The 7,239-nt window shown below is 43.9% G+C and overlaps 1 protein-coding gene across 2 annotated transcripts in view; it reads right to left on the bottom strand.

Annotated features, from left to right (window-relative positions):
• ANXA7 (annexin A7) overlaps positions 1-6,956 on the bottom strand; it is a 44,431-nt gene extending 37,475 nt beyond the window's left edge. Inside the window, exons 1-2 of one of the 2 annotated variants that reach the window (XM_053691856.1) lie at positions 6,745-6,956; positions 3,867-4,091 (exon numbers count right to left, since the gene is read on the bottom strand). The gene's annotated coding sequence lies outside the window, so the exon portion shown is untranslated. The remainder of the gene's footprint in view (positions 1-3,866; positions 4,092-6,744) is intronic. The other variant, XM_053691857.1, reaches the window with a different exon arrangement.
• Positions 6,957-7,239: the final 283 nt, after the last annotated feature.

Here is a 7,239-nt window from a genome sequence, read left to right as displayed (position 1 = left end):
GGCTCTCAGGTTACTGTATCACAAACACATTATACACAGAGGGCTCTCAGGTTACTGTATCACACACACATTATACACAGAGGGCTCTCAGGTTACTGTATCACACACACATACACAGAGGGCTCTCAGGTTACTGTATCACACACATTATACACATAGGGCTCTCAGGTTACTGTATCACACACACATTATACACAGAGGGCTCTCAGGTTACTGTGTCACACACATTATACACAGAGGGCTCTCAGGTTACTGTATCACACACACATTATACACATAGGGCTCTCAGGTTACTGTATCACACACATTATACACATAGGGCTCTCAGGTTACTGTATCACACACATTATATACAGAGGGCTCTCAGGTTACTGTATCACACACACACATTATACACAGAGGGCTCTCAGGTTACTGTATCACAAACACATTATACACAGAGGGCTCTCAGGTTACTGTATCACACACATTATACACAGAGGGCTCTAAGGTTACTGTATCACACACACATTATACACAGAGGGCTCTCAGGTTACTGTATCACACACACATTATACACATAGGGCTCTCAGGTTACTGTATCACAAACACATTATACACAGAGGGCTCTCAGGTTACTGTATCACACACACATACACAGAGGGCTCTAAGGTTACTGTATCACACACACATTATACACAGAGGGCTCTCAGGTTACTGTATCACACACACATTATACACATAGGGCTCTCAGGTTACTGTATCACAAACACATTATACACAGAGGGCTCTCAGGTTACTGTATCACACACACATTATACACAGAGGGCTCTCAGGTTACTGTATCACACACACATTATACACAGAGGGCTCTCAGGTTACTGTATCACACACACATTATACACAGAGGGCTCTAAGGTTACTGTATCACACACATTATACACAGAGGGCTCTCAGGTTACTGTATCACACACACATTATACACAGAGGGCTCTCAGGTTACTGTATCACACACACATTATACACAGAGGGCTCTCAGGTTACTGTATCACACACACATTATACACAGAGGGCTCTCAGGTTACTGTATCACACACACATTATACACAGAGGGCTCTCAGGTTACTGTATCACACACACATTATACACAGAGGGCTCTCAGGTTACTGTATCACACACACATTATACACAGAGGGCTCTCAGGTTACTATATCACACATTATACACATAGGGCTCTCAGGTTACTGTATCACACACATATTATACACAGAGGGCTCTCAGGTTACTGTATCACACACATTATATACAGAGGGCTCTCAGGTTACTGTATCACACACATTATACACAGAGGGCTCCCAGGTTACTGTATCACACACACATTATACACAGAGGGCTCCCAGGTTACTGTATCACACACACATTATATACAGAGGGCTCTCAGGTTACTGTATCACACACACATTATATACAGAGGGATCTCAGGTTACTGTATCACACACATTATACACAGAGGGCTCTCAGGTTACTGTATCACACACACATTATACACAGAGGGCTCTCAGGTTACTGTATCACACACACATTATACACAGAGGGCTCTCAGGTTACTGTATCACACACACATTATACACATAGGGCTCTCAGGTTACTGTATCACACACACATTATACACAGAGGGCTCTCAGGTTACTGTGTCACACACATTATACACAGAGGGCTCTCAGGTTACTGTATCACACACACATTATACACATAGGGCTCTCAGGTTACTGTATCACACACATTATACACATAGGGCTCTCAGGTTACTGTATCACACACACACACACACACATTATACACAGAGGGCTCTCAGGTTACTGTATCACACACACATTATACACAGAGGGCTCTCAGGTTACTGTATCACACACACATTATACACATAGGGCTCTCAGGTTACTGTATCACACACACATTATACACAGAGGGCTCTCAGGTTACTGTATCACACACACATTATACACAGAGGGCTCTCAGGTTACTGTATCACACACACATTATACACAGAGGGCTCTCAGGTTACTGTATCACACACACACACACATTATACAGAGGGCTCTCAGGTTACTGTATCACACACACACACACATTATACACAGAGGGCTCTCAGGTTACTGTATCACACACACACATTATACACAGAGGGCTCTCAGGTTACTGTATCACACACACATTATACACAGAGGGCTCTCAGGTTACTGTATCACACACACATTATACACAGAGGGCTCTCAGGTTACTGTGTCACACACACATTATACACAGAGGGCTCTCAGGTTACTGTGTCACACACATATACAGAGGGCTCTCAGGTTACTGTATCACACACACTATATACAGAGGGCTCTCAGGTTACTGTATCACACACACATTATACACAGAGGGCTCTCAGGTTACTGTATCACACACACACATTATACACAGAGGGCTCTCAGGTTACTGTATCACACACACATTATACACAGAGGGCTCTCAGGTTACTGTATCACACACACACATACACAGAGGGCTCTCAGGTTACTGTATCACACACACATTATACACAGAGGGCTCTCAGGTTACTGTATCACACACACACATACACAGAGGGCTCTCAGGTTACTGTATCACACACATTATACACATAGGGCTCTCAGGTTACTGTATCACACACACATTATATACAGAGGGCTCTCAGGTTACTGTATCACACACACATTATACACAGAGGGCTCTCGGGTTACTATATCACACACACATTATACACAGAGGGCTCTCAGGTTACTGTATCACACACATATACAGAGGGCTCTCAGGTTACTGTATCACACACATTATACACAGGGGGCTCTCAGGTTACTGTATCACACACACACACACACATACACAGAGGGCTCTCAGGTTACTGTATCACACACACATTATACACAGAGGGCTCTCAGGTTACTGTATCACACACACATTATATACAGAGGGCTCTCAGGTTACTGTATCACACACACATTATACACAGAGGGCTCTCGGGTTACTATATCACACACATATACAGAGGGCTCTCAGGTTACTGTATCACACACACATTATACACAGAGGGCTCTCAGGTTACTGTATCACACACATTATATACAGAGGGCTCTCAGGTTACTATATCACACACATTATACACATAGGGCTCTCAGGTTACTGTATCACACACACACAGTATAAACAGAGGGCTCTCAGGATACTGTATCACACACATTATATACAGAGGGCTCTCAGGTTACTATATCACACACATTATACACAGAGGGCTCTCAGGTTACTGTATCACACACATTATACACAGAGGGCTCTCAGGTTACTGTATCACACACATTATACACAGAGGGCTCTCAGGTTACTGTATCACACACACACACATTATACACAGAGGGCTCTCAGGTTACTGTATCACACACATTATATACAGAGGGCTCTCAGGTTACTGTATCACACACACATTATACACAGAGGGCTCTCGGGTTACTATATCACACACATACACAGAGGGCTCTCAGGTTACTATATCACACACATTATACACATAGGGCTCTCAGGTTACTGTATCACACACACATACACAGAGGGCTCTCAGGTTACTGTATCACACACATTATATACAGAGGGCTCTCAGGTTACTGTATCACACACATTATATACAGAGGGCTCTCAGATTACTATATCACACACATTATACACATAGGGCTCTCAGGTTACTATATCACACACATTATACACATAGGGCTCTCAGGTTACTATATCACACACATTATACACAGAGGGCTCTCAGGTTACTGTATCACACACATATTATATTCAGAGGGCTCTCGGTTACTGTGACTCACCGGGTATCGGGGTACGCGCGGATCTCTCGGGTTGCGTAAGGCGGGTGAGGTGTAACTTGTAGCTAAGAACGCGGAATGCGGGAGTGGGCGTGTCAGGGTGTGGCTGAGCCTTGGATACGTCACTGCATCCTCCTAACAATCAGCGGAGCGCTAAGAAACAGAGGTCCGCCTACGTTCACGTCACGGAGAGAGCTGCAAATCAGCAGACACCCGGAATAGAGGCAACTAAAGGACACATTATATACAGAGGGCTCTCAGGTTACTGTATCACACACATTATACACATAGGGCTCTCAGGTTACTGTATCACACACACATTATACACAGAGGGCTCTCAGGTTACTGTATCACACACATATTATACACAGAGGGCTCTCAGGTTACTGTATCACACACATATTATACACAGAGGGCTCTCAGGTTACTGTATCACACACATATTATACACAGAGGGCTCTCAGGTTACTGTATCACACACATATTATACACAGAGGGCTCTCAGGTTACTGTATCACACACATTATATACAGAGGGCGGTAGGTTACTGTATCACACACACATTAAACACAGAGGGCTCTCAGGTTACTGTATCACACACACACATACACAGAGGGCTCTCAGGTTACTGTATCACACACACATTATACACAGAGGGCTCTCAGGTTACTGTATCACACACACACACATTATACACAGAGGGCGGTAGGTTACTGTATCACACACATTATACACAGAGGGCTCTCAGGTTACTGTATCACACACATTATACACAGAGGGCTCTCAGGTTACTGTATCACACACACATTATACACAGAGGGCTCTCAGGTTACTGTATCACACACACATTATACACAGAGGGCTCTCAGGTTACTGTATCACACACACATTATACACAGAGGGCTCTCAGGTTACTGTATCACACACATTATACACAGAGGACTCTCAGGTTACTATATCACACACATATTATACACAGGGGGCTCTCAGGTTACTGTATCACACACATATACAGAGGGCTCTCAGGTTACTGTATCACACACACATACACAGAGGGCTCTCGGGTTACTGTATCACACACACATTATATACAGAGGGCTCTCAGGGTACTGTATCACACACATTATACACATAGGGCTCTCAGGTTACTGTATCACACACATTATATACAGAGGGCTCTCAGGTTACTGTATCACACACACATTATACACAGATGGCTCTCGGGTTACTATATCACACACACATTATACACAGAGGGCTCTCAGGTTACTGTATCACACACATTATATACAGAGGGCTCTCAGGTTACTGTATCACACACACACACATTATACACAGAGGGCTCTCAGGTTACTGTATCACACACATTATACACAGGGGGCTCTCAGGTTACTGTATCACACACATTATACACAGAGGGCTCTCAGGTTACTGTATCACACACATTATACACAGAGGGCTCTCAGGTTACTGTATCACACACATTATACACAGAGGGCTCTCAGGTTACTGTATCACACACATTATACACAGAGGGCTCTCAGGTTACTGTATCACACACATTATATACAGAGGGCTCTCAGGTTACTATATCACACACATTATACACATAGGGCTCTCAGGTTACTGTATCACACACATTATACACAGAGGGCTCTCAGGTTACTATATCACACACACATTATACACATAGGGCTCTCAGGTTACTATATCACACACATTATACACAGAGGGCTCTCAGGTTACTATATCACACACATTATACACAGAGGGCTCTCAGGTTACTGTATCATACACATAGGGCTCTCAGGTTACTGTATCACACACATTATACACAGAGGGCTCTCAGGTTACTGTATCACACACATTATACACATAGGGCTCTCAGGTTACTGTATCACACACATTATACACAGAGGGCTCTCAGGTTACTATATCACACACATTATACACAGAGGGCTCTCAGGTTACTATATCACACACATTATACACATAGGGCTCTCAGGTTACTATATCACACACATTATACACAGAGGGCTCTCAGGTTACTGTATCATACACATAGGGCTCTCAGGTTACTGTATCATACACATAGGGCTCTCAGGTTACTGTATCATACACATAGGGCTCTCAGGTTACTGTATCATACACATAGGGCTCTCAGGTTACTGTATCACACACATTATACACAGAGGGCTCTCAGGTTACTGTATCACACACACATTATATACAGAGGGCTCTCAGGTTACTATATCACACACATTATACACAGAGGGCTCTCAGGTTACTATATCACACATTATACACAGAGGGCTCTCAGGTTACTGTATCACACACATTATACACAGAGGGCTCTCAGGTTACTGTATCACACACATTATATACAGAGGGCTCTCAGGTTACTATATCACACATTATACACAGAGGGCTCTCAGGTTACTGTATCACACACACATTATATACAGAGGGCTCTCAGGTTACTGTATCACACACATTATACACAGAGGGCGGTAGGTTACTGTATCACACACATTATACACAGAGGGCTCTCAGGTTACTGTATCACACACATTATACACAGAGGGCTCTCAGGTTACTGTATCACACACATTATATACAGAGGGCTCTCAGGTTACTATATCACACATTATACACAGAGGGCTCTCAGGTTACTGTATCACACACACATTATATACAGAGGGCTCTCAGGTTACTATATCACACACATTATACACAGAGGGCTCTCAGGTTACTGTATCACACACATTATACACAGAGGGCTCTCAGGTTACTGTATCACACACATTATACACAGAGGGCTCTCAGGTTACTGTATCACACACATATTATATTCAGAGGGCTCTCGGTTACTGTGACTCACCGGGTATCCGGGTACGCGCGGATCTCAAGGGTTGCGTAAGGCGGGTGAGGTGTAACTTGTAGCTAAGAACGCGGAATGCGGGAGTGGGCGTGTCAGGGTGCGGCTGAGCCTTGGATACGTCACTGCATCCTCCTACCAATCAGCGGAGCGCTAAGAAACAGAGGTCCGCCTACGTTCACGTCACGGAGAGAGCTGCAAATCAGCAGACACCCGGAATAGAGGCAACTAAAGGAGTCTAGCTGCAGGCTGGAGATCCACCCTATCTAAACAGGAAACATGTGACCTCCACTGACTCTAGACAGGAAACATGTGACCTCCACTGTCTCTAAACAGGAAACATGTGACCTCCACTGACTCTAAACAGGAAACATGTGACCTCCACTGACTCTAGACAGGAAACATGTGACCTCCACTGACTCTAGACAGGAAACATGTGACCTCCACTCAAAGTTTTTTCTAATAAACTTTAATGTAACAAACAACCTATATGCAATC

The sequence above is a fragment of the Bombina bombina genome, chromosome 9, assembly GCF_027579735.1.
Source record: "Bombina bombina isolate aBomBom1 chromosome 9, aBomBom1.pri, whole genome shotgun sequence".
Lineage (NCBI taxonomy): Eukaryota > Metazoa > Chordata > Amphibia > Anura > Bombinatoridae > Bombina > Bombina bombina.
This window is presented reverse-complemented; position numbering and strand designations above follow the sequence as displayed.